Raw genomic sequence first — 19,394 nt, 5'->3', positions numbered from 1 at the left:
AGCCTACAAGATATGGTCACTTAAATTATTATAATTTTTTTTTCTTTTTGAATTTTCTGCACGAATTGATCCAACTTTGCAGGTGCAAAAATTCGTTAACCACTTCGTTAAACTTGATTAAAACATATTTAAAAACACACTCCTCACTCCCCCTTAAAACAATTTAATAAAATTCAAAACTTAATTCGATTTTAAATTCCATTATAAATTACAAAATGATGAATTTTTGGATAAAATTATTAACTCGTTAAAGTTATATTGTAAAATTACAACGATAATTTTATTTATTTTTATTATAAATAAATAAATAATTTAATTAAAATTTTTAAAAATTCTAACTTCGAAATTAAAGTTAAAATTATTTTGTTAATTATTACAATTCGCTTATTTTTTTCCAGTAAATATTTTATTACAATTAAGTGAAGATTATGTTCATTTCTTAATTACATTTAAGTTTTTACTCGCCAGAAATGTATTAATAATAATAAAATTTAGCAAAGGAATTGATTTAACGCGTCAATTTCATTTCCACGTGTTCTTTCTTATTCGTGATTAGGTTAATTACGATTATGTTTTAATTTCAATCAGAAGAGTGACTTAATTTACAATTCTTCATTTTAATTAAAATTTGATTTCTTAATTACATTTAAGTTTTTACTCGCCAGAAATGTATTAATAATAATAAAATTTAGCAAAGGAATTGATTTAACGCGTCAATTTCATTTCCACGTGTTCTTTCTTATTCGTGATTAGGTTAATTACGATTATGTTTTAATTTCAATCAGAAGAGTGACTTAATTTACAATTCTTCATTTTAATTAAAATTTGATTTCTTAATTACAATTAAGTGTTATAAATGAAAATGGTCTATTGATTGAAATTAAGATGTAATCATAATTAACTTTTAATCACAATTAAACAGTAGTGACAATGAAAGTTGTCAGTTAAGCCAATCTTTTGATCACATTTATGATTGTTATTATTGACTTCTCATTGTGATTATGTATCCTTAATTGTAATTAAGTACTCGTAATTGCTATTATAGAAGAAATTGAATTCATAATCAATCATAGTTTTGTCGTTTTTTAAAGGCTTATCTATCGAACGTATTTCTTATAATTCAGGAAGTCAATTAAGGATTTCTTTGATTTAAATCACAATTTCCTCAATTCGAAATATGAAAATTATCCAATTAATAGCGTTTCTTGATTACGTTTAGTTATTTAAATTCACATTGCATTTTAAATATTTAAAAACCAATTTTAATTATAATTAAGTACAAATAAAAAGAATCCAATTATAGAGATAAAATAAATGATTTTTCTTCATTTATGTAATTAATTTAACGGCAACAATTCAGTTGAAAATACAATTAAAATTAATATTAATGAAGATTTTATTATAATAAATTATTATTATTATTATTAATTTATGAAACTATGGATATTAATGTCTTATCATTACTCAAACGGTAAATGGGGGAGGAAAAATATAGGAAATTAATAAAATTTTTCAAAATTTAGTTTTTGTTTTTTACATTTTACATTTCTAAATGACAGCAGCCATTTTTACTTATAGGAAATTTTGCCTTATCTTCTTTTTGTTTAAAGTTAACACGTGGCTTAAACTAGTTTTATCAAGGTTATGAAGTCTGTCGTTTAACAAGTAATATATTTATATATTTTAATATTAATTATTACAGATTTTAGGGTATGTAAACACTAGACCTTATAAATTTACCTTATAACTTTTATTACCTTATAAATTTACCTTATAACTTTTATTAAATATACCTTATAACTTTATTTTTGTTATGTTTATATATAAAAATACGAAGGGAGGAAAAATGTAAATTTATTCAGACATATGTTTCGTATTTTTAGAAATTTTGTAAATATTTTCATAGAGAAAACTTATTTTTTTTAAGATTTAAGAGAGTTTTGTAAAATATTTACATTGTAAATTACTTTAAACAATTTTAAACGGATCTAAAGACACTTTACTTGAAATTTTTAAAAATTGCAAATTTTCTAAGAATAAAATTTACAGAAAAAAAAGGTCTAGTAAATACTTTTTAGGAAATTGTAAATTAAAAAAATATCATTAATTATTTATACAATTTTTGGAAATTAAAAGAATTATTTGTAGAAAAATAATATAAATAAATAAGTAAATTACAGTGGAACTTCCATACAACAACCACCTCTAAACAGGCAAATTTTACCGAAACGTACAGCAGAAATACATACAAAAACCTGTAATTAACGGCCACGTTTTATGTTCCGTTGTTCGCAGGTTTCGCTGTACTTAGATAAATTCCAGATTTTACTTTAAAAAAATCAAAAGAAAAGCTGAAAATTTTGTTTTTTTTTAAATTATTCATAAATTTAAAAATTCTATTAATTAAAAAAATATGTAAATTTTTAAAAGTTATTATAAGAAAATTTGTAATAAATTTTAAAAAATGTTTACAAATAATAAAAGAAAGAGTCTAAAAAATTAACGATCGTTTTTAAAAAGTTTATAAAGTTAAGTTTTTAGAAAATTGTAAATTAAAAAAATAGGAAAAATAATTAACAACGTTACTTTATAAAAAAAAAATAAAGAAACGTTAAAGACAATTTTCAAATAATAATTAAAAAATAAAATAAAAAAAATTTGTCAAGTTTTTAGAAAGTTTATGCATTAAGAAAATTTCTATATTTTAGAGAATATTTTCTAAAAAAATCCAGATTTGTTTTAATAGGATTTTTTACTTATTTATAAAAGTAATTACCGATTTTTGAGTGCAAAAATTGTATTTTTACTTTCTCCCTTGTTATATATAACAGAAGGAAAGTATAACCTCAAGATTTTGCACTCAGGGGACCTCCAAACGCCTAGAAATATATAAAAAATTAGGATTTTCCCTGTATATATGGAAGCTAATGCGTGTATGTGTGGAGGGTATATTGAAGCTTAATAACCTGCGTGCCTTCTGTCCAAAATTTCTGAAATTTTGCACGAACGTTTGTGTATTATGGGCATTGATTCTGTTAAATTTTTGTGGTTAAAAGTCGAGAGGGTGGGAGGAGGGCCACTTGTATCTCCAGTGGGATCGTTAATATCTTTTACAATATTTTTTATAAAACCTGTCTCTACCCTCAAAATTAAACATTTTGCCATTTTATTATAATAAATAATATAATATTTCGTTTTAGTAAAATCTCCTAACAGATGGCGTCACCACAATTTTAACTTTTTCTGCCGGGAAAGTCACGCAGCTCGTTGATGGAGGGATTTTTCTAACAAGTATCCCACGATTTTATGTAGTAATTACGTAGAGAAATATGAAAAAAAATTTTTTTTATGTATTTTAACGTTTCAATAAAATCAGAAATAAATTTAAATAGATTTCTTTATCTTTATGAATTTTTTATGAGCTTATAAAGGATTTCAAGTAGATTGAATACATTTTAAATATTACAAAATCGTTCTTTGCCATGGGAAACGAATTTTTGAAAAAATTTTATTATGTCAGAAAATTGTCCNATAACTTTTATTACCTTATAAATTTACCTTATAACTTTTATTAAATATACCTTATAACTTTATTTTTGTTATGTTTATATATAAAAATACGAAGGGAGGAAAAATGTAAATTTATTCAGACATATGTTTCGTATTTTTAGAAATTTTGTAAATATTTTCATAGAGAAAACTTATTTTTTTTAAGATTTAAGAGAGTTTTGTAAAATATTTACATTGTAAATTACTTTAAACAATTTTAAACGGATCTAAAGACACTTTACTTGAAATTTTTAAAAATTGCAAATTTTCTAAGAATAAAATTTACAGAAAAAAAAGGTCTAGTAAATACTTTTTAGGAAATTGTAAATTAAAAAAATATCATTAATTATTTATACAATTTTTGGAAATTAAAAGAATTATTTGTAGAAAAATAATATAAATAAATAAGTAAATTACAGTGGAACTTCCATACAACAACCACCTCTAAACAGGCAAATTTTACCGAAACGTACAGCAGAAATACATACAAAAACCTGTAATTAACGGCCACGTTTTATGTTCCGTTGTTCGCAGGTTTCGCTGTACTTAGATAAATTCCAGATTTTACTTTAAAAAAATCAAAAGAAAAGCTGAAAATTTTGTTTTTTTTTAAATTATTCATAAATTTAAAAATTCTATTAATTAAAAAAATATGTAAATTTTTAAAAGTTATTATAAGAAAATTTGTAATAAATTTTAAAAAATGTTTACAAATAATAAAAGAAAGAGTCTAAAAAATTAACGATCGTTTTTAAAAAGTTTATAAAGTTAAGTTTTTAGAAAATTGTAAATTAAAAAAATAGGAAAAATAATTAACAACGTTACTTTATAAAAAAAAAATAAAGAAACGTTAAAGACAATTTTCAAATAATAATTAAAAAATAAAATAAAAAAAATTTGTCAAGTTTTTAGAAAGTTTATGCATTAAGAAAATTTCTATATTTTAGAGAATATTTTCTAAAAAAATCCAGATTTGTTTTAATAGGATTTTTTACTTATTTATAAAAGTAATTACCGATTTTTGAGTGCAAAAATTGTATTTTTACTTTCTCCCTTGTTATATATAACAGAAGGAAAGTATAACCTCAAGATTTTGCACTCAGGGGACCTCCAAACGCCTAGAAATATATAAAAAATTAGGATTTTCCCTGTATATATGGAAGCTAATGCGTGTATGTGTGGAGGGTATATTGAAGCTTAATAACCTGCGTGCCTTCTGTCCAAAATTTCTGAAATTTTGCACGAACGTTTGTGTATTATGGGCATTGATTCTGTTAAATTTTTGTGGTTAAAAGTCGAGAGGGTGGGAGGAGGGCCACTTGTATCTCCAGTGGGATCGTTAATATCTTTTACAATATTTTTTATAAAACCTGTCTCTACCCTCAAAATTAAACATTTTGCCATTTTATTATAATAAATAATATAATATTTCGTTTTAGTAAAATCTCCTAACAGATGGCGTCACCACAATTTTAACTTTTTCTGCCGGGAAAGTCACGCAGCTCGTTGATGGAGGGATTTTTCTAACAAGTATCCCACGATTTTATGTAGTAATTACGTAGAGAAATATGAAAAAAAATTTTTTTAATGTATTTTAACGTTTCAATAAAATCAGAAATAAATTTAAATAGATTTCTTTATCTTTATGAATTTTTTATGAGCTTATAAAGGATTTCAAGTAGATTGAATACATTTTAAATATTACAAAATCGTTCTTTGCCATGGGAAACGAATTTTTGAAAAAATTTTATTATGTCAGAAAATTGTCCTTTCAATTTTAAACCTATCACCCCATTATAATAAAAAAATATATAATAATAATAATGTTAAAGGCAAGAAATGATATAATAATAAATAAATTATGGTATTTACTATATAATAAATTCTATATTTATTTTATTATAAATTTATTTTTTCTAATTACACGACTTCTAAATAAAATCGTAAATTAATTATTTATACAACGTTACCGACAGATGCGCTGTATAATATATTTCTTATATTAATTGTTTAATTTGTTTTTTTAAATTTGTTATAAAAGCAGATTGATTTTAATTAAATTTATATGTTGAATATGCATTTTGTTTATTGCAATTGATTTTTTAAATGATATATTTATATATTTAGACTGAATCCTAAATTAATTAATTTAAATTACTTTAGAAAATTTTTAGAAATTATCCTAAATTTTCTTTATTAAAATAGCTGCAGAAATGTAAAAATTTGTGCCATATTTTGGTTTGTAATAAACAAAATATGGCACAAATTTTTATTTTTTTAAAATAATTCTTGGAAATTTTCAATTGTTTTTGATTAATCTTGTAAAAAAATAAGAGAATATCTCATAAATATATAAAATACACCCCTTAAAAATCTATAACTTTCTTAAATTGAGAGCATCGAGAAGTTTCGAATACATTGCAAGTCAATTTGTTAATCGAAAAATCTTTGATTTATAGTTAATTTATGTAATTTTCTGAAGTCAAATAATAAATATATATAGATCTATATATAGGTGTTATTAATTTTGTTATATCTTGAGGCGGTGATGATTGCAAAGCGCTAGAATAGCATTGAATATTCCATCGACTCTTTCTACAAGTTATCTATTACAGAGTTAAATCTGGTAACGAATCTGTAAGCTTATTACTTGTTCCTCTCACACGACAGTATTATGTTATAAGGATGACGTTTCCGTGAGATTTGCCCAATGGCAAACTAATATATTGAAGAATGATTATGTTTTTTCACATTTGCCAAAAGAAGCAGCCATTAAAACTCTTCTAATGTGCCATTGTAAGTGAAAAAAAGGCTTGTTTACCCAGGATTTATAACTAGTGACGACGGTTTTTTAATGTTATTCTTTTATTTATAGAATAATTAAGGTTTTAAAATAATATTTTAATATTTAAAAGCGTTTTCTTTGGCTTACGATTGGTGCAAAGTCTAGCAAAAGTGCGAGACTTTAATGGTTGTTTCGTTAATTGTGATACTTAATTTATTGTTTTTATTGTATTAATCGATCGTAACTTCATATTTTTCTTAAGATTACGTTCAAAATAGTGAATTCTTCGATGTATTTATTCAGTTTGCAGCTAAAATCAAGTGTAGAATCGAAGAAAGAACGTGCTTTCCTTTATCAATTGTTTAAAAATGTGTTAAAAGTACAGTACATCATGTATATGAAAGGATTGTTTAAATTTCACGCTTGCTGCACAGCGTAACCGACAGATAGTTACTTAAATTATACGTTNATCCCTTTAAAATCTATAACTTTCTTAAATTGAGAGCATCGAGAAGTTTCGAATACATTGCAAGTCAATTTGTTAATCGAAAAATCTTTGATTTATAGTTAATTTATGTAATTTTCTGAAGTCAAATAATAAATATATATAGATCTATATATAGGTGTTATTAATTTTGTTATATCTTGAGGCGGTGATGATTGCAAAGCGCTAGAATAGCATTGAATATTCCATCGACTCTTTCTACAAGTTATCTATTACAGAGTTAAATCTGGTAACGAATCTGTAAGCTTATTACTTGTTCCTCTCACACGACAGTATTATGTTATAAGGATGACGTTTCCGTGAGATTTGCCCAATGGCAAACTAATATATTGAAGAATGATTATGTTTTTTCACATTTGCCAAAAGAAGCAGCCATTAAAACTCTTCTAATGTGCCATTGTAAGTGAAAAAAAGGCTTGTTTACCCAGGATTTATAACTAGTGACGACGGTTTTTTAATGTTATTCTTTTATTTATAGAATAATTAAGGTTTTAAAATAATATTTTAATATTTAAAAGCGTTTTCTTTGGCTTACGATTGGTGCAAAGTCTAGCAAAAGTGCGAGACTTTAATGGTTGTTTCGTTAATTGTGATACTTAATTTATTGTTTTTATTGTATTAATCGATCGTAACTTCATATTTTTCTTAAGATTACGTTCAAAATAGTGAATTCTTCGATGTATTTATTCAGTTTGCAGCTAAAATCAAGTGTAGAATCGAAGAAAGAACGTGCTTTCCTTTATCAATTGTTTAAAAATGTGTTAAAAGTACAGTACATCATGTATATGAAAGGATTGTTTAAATTTCACGCTTGCTGCACAGCGTAACCGACAGATAGTTACTTAAATTATACGTTACGCTTCTTGTAAATCATGACCTTAATATATAAACACATGCAAGACAGTTGAAAGATTATGTAAAGAGTGAAAGACAGACACTCGTTTGGATTAAAAATACCAATTTCTTATGTAAAAAATACTACTTATCTTAGCTCCGTTAAAGAAAAAAATTATATTTATTAAATTAAAAATAATTTTAATAATTCCATTCTTTTAAAATCATATTTATTTATAGATTTTAATTTTATTGTGGACAGCTTGTCTGTCAGTTTCGCTCTATACACAACGTGACAGACAGATTTTTATTTTTGTTTTTTAAATCGATTTTATATATAATTAACTACCGAAATCGCAATTTTTATTATTTAAATAACAAATATAAAAATCTCCTTAATTATTTTTATATACAAATAATTTTTAAATAAAATATTATTCGAATAAATTTTGCGAGAAAATCAATTATAATAATGAAAATCCACTTACATAAATCAATAATAACAATACCCTTGTTACAAATATAATATCACAAGATATAAATATTATATTTAATTGTTATTTTTTCCCTTACAAACAGACAAACGAACGAATAGAATTAAAAAGAAGTAAACATAAAACATCGAAATTTTCATTTATAATTAAGGTTAATTGAAGATTTTAATTGATATTTCGTAAATTAATAATAATTAAATTGAGATATGGAAGAAAGACAATGGCTCGAAGGGGGGAGAAGGGGAAATTAAAACAATAGGGAAGTATCAGCGTATAGATGACAAGCAGCTAAATAAGCCAGTTCGTTTCATATGAAACGAGCTGTGCCATTGGTTAGCTTACTTAGCAGCTTGAAACTAGTCAGATAAGTAGAACAGACGAGCACGTGGAGTATCCACCTGTTTACAATGTGGCAGGGGGAAGAAAATAAATACACGCAGTTCTCGTGCACGGGGTGGGGGCAAAAATTCCCGACAGAAGAACAGACAATTGAAAACACAGCGAGTACAAATGCTAACAAGCTAATAAAATGGAAACTACAGTACTTGTTTAACACCACGAGATTATACGGAAGTATATTATTTNATATTTATTTATAGATTTTAATTTTATTGTGGACAGCTTGTCTGTCAGTTTCGCTCTATACACAACGTGACAGACAGATTTTTATTTTTGTTTTTTAAATCGATTTTATATATAATTAACTACCGAAATCGCAATTTTTATTATTTAAATAACAAATATAAAAATCTCCTTAATTATTTTTATATACAAATAATTTTTAAATAAAATATTATTCGAATAAATTTTGCGAGAAAATCAATTATAATAATGAAAATCCACTTACATAAATCAATAATAACAATACCCTTGTTACAAATATAATATCACAAGATATAAATATTATATTTAATTGTTATTTTTTCCCTTACAAACAGACAAACGAACGAATAGAATTAAAAAGAAGTAAACATAAAACATCGAAATTTTCATTTATAATTAAGGTTAATTGAAGATTTTAATTGATATTTCGTAAATTAATAATAATTAAATTGAGATATGGAAGAAAGACAATGGCTCGAAGGGGGGAGAAGGGGAAATTAAAACAATAGGGAAGTATCAGCGTATAGATGACAAGCAGCTAAATAAGCCAGTTCGTTTCATATGAAACGAGCTGTGCCATTGGTTAGCTTACTTAGCAGCTTGAAACTAGTCAGATAAGTAGAACAGACGAGCACGTGGAGTATCCACCTGTTTACAATGTGGCAGGGGGAAGAAAATAAATACACGCAGTTCTCGTGCACGGGGTGGGGGCAAAAATTCCCGACAGAAGAACAGACAATTGAAAACACAGCGAGTACAAATGCTAACAAGCTAATAAAATGGAAACTACAGTACTTGTTTAACACCACGAGATTATACGGAAGTATATTATTTAATTTTTTAAAAATTATAAACCAATACTTTATTTAAAATTAATAAAGTTTAACAATAATTTTCTGTAATATTTATATTTTTTCCCAATAAAATAAAATTCACGAATTTTATTTTGTCTGTCTGTCACGCTAGGTTTATAAAGCGTGAGGGATAGAATCGAATAAAGAATTTTTAAAAAAAATTTTTTATATATTTTGTTTTTATTTAAAATGTTTTAAAAATTTATAATTTTTTTTTTTTAAATTTGTATTAAATTATGCACACTCGATCTTCTAACAATGGCCATTATTTATGTTTCGACTGTATAAAAATTAAGTTAAAAATTTATGCAAAAATTTTGTTTTAAAGCGTTAAATTGATTAAAATATTTGTCACAACGTTACTAATGTTAATTAACTTATCGTATGCTACTTTATTCGGCTCGAGTTACGCCACGTTACCCTTAGTTTATGTACCATAAATTATTCAACTGGCATTTTTAACCAAATTAATAATGAAAATTCATCAGTAAGAGATGAAAATGGATGGATAAAAGCACGTAACTTAGTGTAAAAAGTGCATGCCATTAACGTATACAGCGTAACGTAACTTAAATACTAAATTTTAATGTTTCTACTTTAAAAACAAAATCAAATTTTATACAAAAATAGAGCAAAAAGTTCATTGAAAATGGGGAACTTTAGTGCAATTTTCAGACGCAAATCCCCTGTTAAATTACGGTTTTATCGATTATTTTGAATTTCTTTTGGGTCAAGTTACACCCAGTTATAAACACTTAAATTAGACATTCTAATTATATACATATGTATGTATCGAATTTACAACCTTGATATATATATATATATATACTTATATATAATTACACGTAAATATAAGAAAAATATTCATAAAAAAATAGGTCAAGATAACAATAAATATTAATGAAATAAATAAATAAAAAATGGGTGTGAACTTTTATGAGAATTGCTGTAATTAACGGTAAGGAGAATGACTTTAAAGCCTTACTAACATAACCTTTTATTAAAGGACAAACAAATCAGTAAAGAAATTAAGGACTGACAGACAGAACGTATAAGTCTGCAATCTGAAAATCATTCAACATTTCACTTTACTACAACACTTTAAAACAACTAAAATTGTTTATTTTTAGGGTAAAATCTTGATTACTTATTCACTTATTAATTTATATGTGATGTATACATCCAGACAACCGGACATACCGCACAGAACTGTAAGAAAATCGATTGCGTATCATTAAACATTGATATAGATCTACTTCTGATCTATATATACAGTGTATATACAGAGTATATATTTATAATCATCAAGATTAAGAGAGGAGATAAGAGTGTAAAGTATCATATTTATTTATTTTTTATCCAGTATGTAATAATAAAAAAATGAAAGAAGATCCTTTTATTAACTTTTATTTCCTGTTATTTGCTTTAATCTATTGTAATCTCTTCTATTGTTTTTGTTTTCTTTGTTTTAGTAAGAAAAACTTCTTCTGATTGCACACATATGTATAGTTTTTCATAATACTTGATTAAACAGTCGTTTTACTTACNCGTTTCTTGATTACGTTTAGTTATTTAAATTCACATTGCATTTTAAATATTTAAAAACCAATTTTAATTATAATTAAGTACAAATAAAAAGAATCCAATTATAGAGATAAAATAAATGATTTTTCTTCATTTATGTAATTAATTTAACGGCAACAATTCAGTTGAAAATACAATTAAAATTAATATTAATGAAGATTTTATTATAATAAATTATTATTATTATTATTAATTTATGAAACTATGGATATTAATGTCTTATCATTACTCAAACGGTAAATGGGGGAGGAAAAATATAGGAAATTAATAAAATTTTTCAAAATTTAGTTTTTGTTTTTTACATTTTACATTTCTAAATGACAGCAGCCATTTTTACTTATAGGAAATTTTGCCTTATCTTCTTTTTGTTTAAAGTTAACACGTGGCTTAAACTAGTTTTATCAAGGTTATGAAGTCTGTCGTTTAACAAGTAATATATTTATATATTTTAATATTAATTATTACAGATTTTAGGGTATGTAAACACTAGACCTTATAAATTTACCTTATAACTTTTATTACCTTATAAATTTACCTTATAACTTTTATTAAATATACCTTATAACTTTATTTTTGTTATGTTTATATATAAAAATACGAAGGGAGGAAAAATGTAAATTTATTCAGACATATGTTTCGTATTTTTAGAAATTTTGTAAATATTTTCATAGAGAAAACTTATTTTTTTTAAGATTTAAGAGAGTTTTGTAAAATATTTACATTGTAAATTACTTTAAACAATTTTAAACGGATCTAAAGACACTTTACTTGAAATTTTTAAAAATTGCAAATTTTCTAAGAATAAAATTTACAGAAAAAAAAGGTCTAGTAAATACTTTTTAGGAAATTGTAAATTAAAAAAATATCATTAATTATTTATACAATTTTTGGAAATTAAAAGAATTATTTGTAGAAAAATAATATAAATAAATAAGTAAATTACAGTGGAACTTCCATACAACAACCACCTCTAAACAGGCAAATTTTACCGAAACGTACAGCAGAAATACATACAAAAACCTGTAATTAACGGCCACGTTTTATGTTCCGTTGTTCGCAGGTTTCGCTGTACTTAGATAAATTCCAGATTTTACTTTAAAAAAATCAAAAGAAAAGCTGAAAATTTTGTTTTTTTTTAAATTATTCATAAATTTAAAAATTCTATTAATTAAAAAAATATGTAAATTTTTAAAAGTTATTATAAGAAAATTTGTAATAAATTTTAAAAAATGTTTACAAATAATAAAAGAAAGAGTCTAAAAAATTAACGATCGTTTTTAAAAAGTTTATAAAGTTAAGTTTTTAGAAAATTGTAAATTAAAAAAATAGGAAAAATAATTAACAACGTTACTTTATAAAAAAAAAATAAAGAAACGTTAAAGACAATTTTCAAATAATAATTAAAAAATAAAATAAAAAAAATTTGTCAAGTTTTTAGAAAGTTTATGCATTAAGAAAATTTCTATATTTTAGAGAATATTTTCTAAAAAAATCCAGATTTGTTTTAATAGGATTTTTTACTTATTTATAAAAGTAATTACCGATTTTTGAGTGCAAAAATTGTATTTTTACTTTCTCCCTTGTTATATATAACAGAAGGAAAGTATAACCTCAAGATTTTGCACTCAGGGGACCTCCAAACGCCTAGAAATATATAAAAAATTAGGATTTTCCCTGTATATATGGAAGCTAATGCGTGTATGTGTGGAGGGTATATTGAAGCTTAATAACCTGCGTGCCTTCTGTCCAAAATTTCTGAAATTTTGCACGAACGTTTGTGTATTATGGGCATTGATTCTGTTAAATTTTTGTGGTTAAAAGTCGAGAGGGTGGGAGGAGGGCCACTTGTATCTCCAGTGGGATCGTTAATATCTTTTACAATATTTTTTATAAAACCTGTCTCTACCCTCAAAATTAAACATTTTGCCATTTTATTATAATAAATAATATAATATTTCGTTTTAGTAAAATCTCCTAACAGATGGCGTCACCACAATTTTAACTTTTTCTGCCGGGAAAGTCACGCAGCTCGTTGATGGAGGGATTTTTCTAACAAGTATCCCACGATTTTATGTAGTAATTACGTAGAGAAATATGAAAAAAAATTTTTTTAATGTATTTTAACGTTTCAATAAAATCAGAAATAAATTTAAATAGATTTCTTTATCTTTATGAATTTTTTATGAGCTTATAAAGGATTTCAAGTAGATTGAATACATTTTAAATATTACAAAATCGTTCTTTGCCATGGGAAACGAATTTTTGAAAAAATTTTATTATGTCAGAAAATTGTCCTTTCAATTTTAAACCTATCACCCCATTATAATAAAAAAATATATAATAATAATAATGTTAAAGGCAAGAAATGATATAATAATAAATAAATTATGGTATTTACTATATAATAAATTCTATATTTATTTTATTATAAATTTATTTTTTCTAATTACACGACTTCTAAATAAAATCGTAAATTAATTATTTATACAACGTTACCGACAGATGCGCTGTATAATATATTTCTTATATTAATTGTTTAATTTGTTTTTTTAAATTTGTTATAAAAGCAGATTGATTTTAATTAAATTTATATGTTGAATATGCATTTTGTTTATTGCAATTGATTTTTTAAATGATATATTTATATATTTAGACTGAATCCTAAATTAATTAATTTAAATTACTTTAGAAAATTTTTAGAAATTATCCTAAATTTTCTTTATTAAAATAGCTGCAGAAATGTAAAAATTTGTGCCATATTTTGGTTTGTAATAAACAAAATATGGCACAAATTTTTATTTTTTTAAAATAATTCTTGGAAATTTTCAATTGTTTTTGATTAATCTTGTAAAAAAATAAGAGAATATCTCATAAATATATAAAATACACCCCTTAAAAATCTATAACTTTCTTAAATTGAGAGCATCGAGAAGTTTCGAATACATTGCAAGTCAATTTGTTAATCGAAAAATCTTTGATTTATAGTTAATTTATGTAATTTTCTGAAGTCAAATAATAAATATATATAGATCTATATATAGGTGTTATTAATTTTGTTATATCTTGAGGCGGTGATGATTGCAAAGCGCTAGAATAGCATTGAATATTCCATCGACTCTTTCTACAAGTTATCTATTACAGAGTTAAATCTGGTAACGAATCTGTAAGCTTATTACTTGTTCCTCTCACACGACAGTATTATGTTATAAGGATGACGTTTCCGTGAGATTTGCCCAATGGCAAACTAATATATTGAAGAATGATTATGTTTTTTCACATTTGCCAAAAGAAGCAGCCATTAAAACTCTTCTAATGTGCCATTGTAAGTGAAAAAAAGGCTTGTTTACCCAGGATTTATAACTAGTGACGACGGTTTTTTAATGTTATTCTTTTATTTATAGAATAATTAAGGTTTTAAAATAATATTTTAATATTTAAAAGCGTTTTCTTTGGCTTACGATTGGTGCAAAGTCTAGCAAAAGTGCGAGACTTTAATGGTTGTTTCGTTAATTGTGATACTTAATTTATTGTTTTTATTGTATTAATCGATCGTAACTTCATATTTTTCTTAAGATTACGTTCAAAATAGTGAATTCTTCGATGTATTTATTCAGTTTGCAGCTAAAATCAAGTGTAGAATCGAAGAAAGAACGTGCTTTCCTTTATCAATTGTTTAAAAATGTGTTAAAAGTACAGTACATCATGTATATGAAAGGATTGTTTAAATTTCACGCTTGCTGCACAGCGTAACCGACAGATAGTTACTTAAATTATACGTTACGCTTCTTGTAAATCATGACCTTAATATATAAACACATGCAAGACAGTTGAAAGATTATGTAAAGAGTGAAAGACAGACACTCGTTTGGATTAAAAATACCAATTTCTTATGTAAAAAATACTACTTATCTTAGCTCCGTTAAAGAAAAAAATTATATTTATTAAATTAAAAATAATTTTAATAATTCCATTCTTTTAAAATCATATTTATTTATAGATTTTAATTTTATTGTGGACAGCTTGTCTGTCAGTTTCGCTCTATACACAACGTGACAGACAGATTTTTATTTTTGTTTTTTAAATCGATTTTATATATAATTAACTACCGAAATCGCAATTTTTATTATTTAAATAACAAATATAAAAATCTCCTTAATTATTTTTATATACAAATAATTTTTAAATAAAATATTATTCGAATAAATTTTGCGAGAAAATCAATTATAATAATGAAAATCCACTTACATAAATCAATAATAACAATACCCTTGTTACAAATATAATATCACAAGATATAAATATTATATTTAATTGTTATTTTTTCCCTTACAAACAGACAAACGAACGAATAGAATTAAAAAGAAGTAAACATAAAACATCGAAATTTTCATTTATAATTAAGGTTAATTGAAGATTTTAATTGATATTTCGTAAATTAATAATAATTAAATTGAGATATGGAAGAAAGACAATGGCTCGAAGGGGGGAGAAGGGGAAATTAAAACAATAGGGAAGTATCAGCGTATAGATGACAAGCAGCTAAATAAGCCAGTTCGTTTCATATGAAACGAGCTGTGCCATTGGTTAGCTTACTTAGCAGCTTGAAACTAGTCAGATAAGTAGAACAGACGAGCACGTGGAGTATCCACCTGTTTACAATGTGGCAGGGGGAAGAAAATAAATACACGCAGTTCTCGTGCACGGGGTGGGGGCAAAAATTCCCGACAGAAGAACAGACAATTGAAAACACAGCGAGTACAAATGCTAACAAGCTAATAAAATGGAAACTACAGTACTTGTTTAACACCACGAGATTATACGGAAGTATATTATTTAATTTTTTAAAAATTATAAACCAATACTTTATTTAAAATTAATAAAGTTTAACAATAATTTTCTGTAATATTTATATTTTTTCCCAATAAAATAAAATTCACGAATTTTATTTTGTCTGTCTGTCACGCTAGGTTTATAAAGCGTGAGGGATAGAATCGAATAAAGAATTTTTAAAAAAAATTTTTTATATATTTTGTTTTTATTTAAAATGTTTTAAAAATTTATAATTTTTTTTTTTTAAATTTGTATTAAATTATGCACACTCGATCTTCTAACAATGGCCATTATTTATGTTTCGACTGTATAAAAATTAAGTTAAAAATTTATGCAAAAATTTTGTTTTAAAGCGTTAAATTGATTAAAATATTTGTCACAACGTTACTAATGTTAATTAACTTATCGTATGCTACTTTATTCGGCTCGAGTTACGCCACGTTACCCTTAGTTTATGTACCATAAATTATTCAACTGGCATTTTTAACCAAATTAATAATGAAAATTCATCAGTAAGAGATGAAAATGGACGGATAAAGCACGTAACTTAGTGTAAAAAGTGCATGCCATTAACGTATACAGCGTAACGTAACTTAAATACTAAATTTTAATGTTTCTACTTTAAAAACAAAATCAAATTTTATACAAAAATAGAGCAAAAAGTTCATTGAAAATGGGGAACTTTAGTGCAATTTTCAGACGCAAATCCCCTGTTAAATTACGGTTTTATCGATTATTTTGAATTTCTTTTGGGTCAAGTTACACCCAGTTATAAACACTTAAATTAGACATTCTAATTATATACATATGTATGTATCGAATTTACAACCTTGATATATATATATATATATATATACATTAACTTTTTCTTATTATATTTATTGGATTATAGTTTAGATTTTATTTATTTATCAACATAAAAAATAAGATGTATATTTTGAGATTATAAATGAACATACATTTTATACTTTGTAATTTTTAGAAGACAACTTGTCTCTAATAGTTGCGTGTAAAATATTTATGATGGAGCTGCAATGCACATTCAAGAATGTCAGCATTTTAAAACTTGATCTTATAAAGTTTATAAAAAAAAAATCTCATACATTTTACATAAAATTAATGTTAAAGTATGGTTTTCTATAAATATTTTTCTTTCAAATTTGAAAACATTTTTCGCTCGTGAAATATACATTCCGAATAAAAAAGAAAATATTGTTATATTGTTGTAGACATTGTGTTTCATATCTCTTCTGTTGTTAACTCTTTCCCTAAGCCATCATTACCCGTGTTCAAGAGGGAAGATACGCATCGAGTCGTGTCAAAAGATTCTAAGTTTTGAGAAAATTTATCTTTCCTCTTCCCAGAGGTAGTTTTCAACAGTTTGAAGGGTTTTTTTTTGTATTCTGGTACACCCTTCCTAGTGTTGACACCATTAAATATACTTAAATAACGTTAGATGCACCCAGATACACCATTTAATTTTGAATTTGTAAACATAAAACCAAAAATTTAGGGGGGAAACACACTGAGGATATGCACTGAGGGTCTCGCATCTTTACATGTGTCATCACTTGATGGAGAGGAAGGGCCTGTTATATAACAGGCCCTTCCTCAAGTAATGAGACATGATTACAAGATAATTAAAATCGAACTTATTTTAATCCTTATTGATACAACTTACAATTTTCTTATTCCATAAACGTTTGAGCATAATTGAAGGAAAAATTAGAACATGAATGTGTTTACATTCATGTTCTAATTTTTCCTTCAATTATGCTCAAACGTGTTCAGTTTAAGAGAATATATGCCACAGTATGNGCATTTAAATTTTTTTATAAATATAAATAACAGCTTAATATCTGATCAGCAATATTAAATTGTGGATAGAGCTTACTCTTGGGTTTTGGCTGATGGAAGGAAGGAAGTTAGAGGAAGAGAAAGAGGACAATAGAGAAGATAGATAGAAGGTTCTTATAGGATATTGAGTAAATAGGGAAATCAGAAGGAACGAGTATATGAAAGGAAAGTAGGAGAGGGTGAGAAAGTTCTAGTAAAATAATGGGTAAATAAGAGGAACCAGAAAGTATAATGAGGGAAAACGGAAATGAATGAGGGGATGAAGACATAGACAGAAGGTTCCAATAGGCTATTGAGCAGATAGGAAGAATCAGAAAGTATAAAAAGGAAAAGAGTGAGGAGATGACAAAGAAGTTTCCAATAAGGTACTAAGCAGATAGGAACGAGAAAGGATAAGAAAGGAAAGAGTGAGGAGATGAGAAAGAATAGAGAAGGTTTCGGTAGGTACTGGGCAGTTACGAAAATTAGAAAGTATAAAAAATAAAAACTATATTTGTTGAGTAACGTTTTCGTAGTAGTTGTTGATACAAATTATTATATAAATTTAATTAATTTTACACAATAAACACCTTTTAATTCAGATAAAATTTTATATAAAAACACTAACCAAAAAATAAATGAAAAAATCTCCAGAGTATAAAGTATATTAAACCTTAAAAAAAGCATAAAAATCAAAACAATGTAATTATCTTATTGCTTTGATTTATTAAATAAAATTTATTTAATGGAGTTTCTAAAAATAACAAAAATGGCAAACAATTACTATAAAAGGATAATTTATATTCATTTTTTTTTTAAAAACTCTTCATTGTGACTATGAATAAGCAGTGATAACAATTGTCTGTTGAAAATTGTCACCGAGATTTTTTGCTTCTTTTATAAAAAAAAATTGAAGTGAGATGCAAATTTTTAACATTTTTGTAAGCAAAGAAATTATTCATTACTTTAATTATAATAAAAATAATAATATTTTAATTTATAATCTTTATTTAATGGCTAATTTTATTTGTATATTTATATCACTTTACATGAATTATAGCAAATATCGAAGTAATTTTGCATTTACAAAGAAATAAACAACATATAAACATTAATATACTTTTAGCTCCATTTGGGGTCCGAACCCATACGTCACGATTAAATAAATGCCATGAAAGTTGCCTAGAATTCAGTCTTGTAATTGGAGTCTATTTGTGGGTCGAAACAAGACAGAGCGTGGGTTCTGATCCAACTACGTTTGCTAATTATACACTAGTTTCTACAGAAAAATTGATACTTGTATGATTAATTACACAATTACAATAATCCGAATAGGTTTGAATGACGTGGATTCGAATTTCTTCATTCTATAAAGAGCAGAATGTAAATGGTACACTGCTCTGAAAGGCGTGGGTTCGTATCCGCCACTGAATACAGTTACGTGAAGCATTCATAATAAGATCTAACACCCGATTTCCGACTTCACTTAATACAATAAAGTAATGTAAATTATGGAGTGG

At 25.2% G+C, this 19,394-nt stretch overlaps 1 protein-coding gene across 4 annotated transcripts in view; it reads left to right on the top strand.

Moving 5' to 3' along the window:
• The window catches only part of LOC111634248 (octopamine receptor Oamb-like), an 86,143-nt gene that overhangs the window by 19,551 nt on the left and 47,198 nt on the right, over window positions 1-19,394 (top strand). The window lies entirely within an intron of this gene.

This window comes from Centruroides sculpturatus, unplaced genomic scaffold (assembly GCF_000671375.1).
Source record: "Centruroides sculpturatus isolate CEXI.00-Female unplaced genomic scaffold, Cexi_2.0 scaffold792, whole genome shotgun sequence".
Classification (NCBI taxonomy): Eukaryota; Metazoa; Arthropoda; class Arachnida; order Scorpiones; family Buthidae; genus Centruroides; species Centruroides sculpturatus.
The sequence above is the reverse complement of the archived record's forward strand: the minus strand, read 5'-3'. Positions and strand labels throughout refer to the sequence as shown.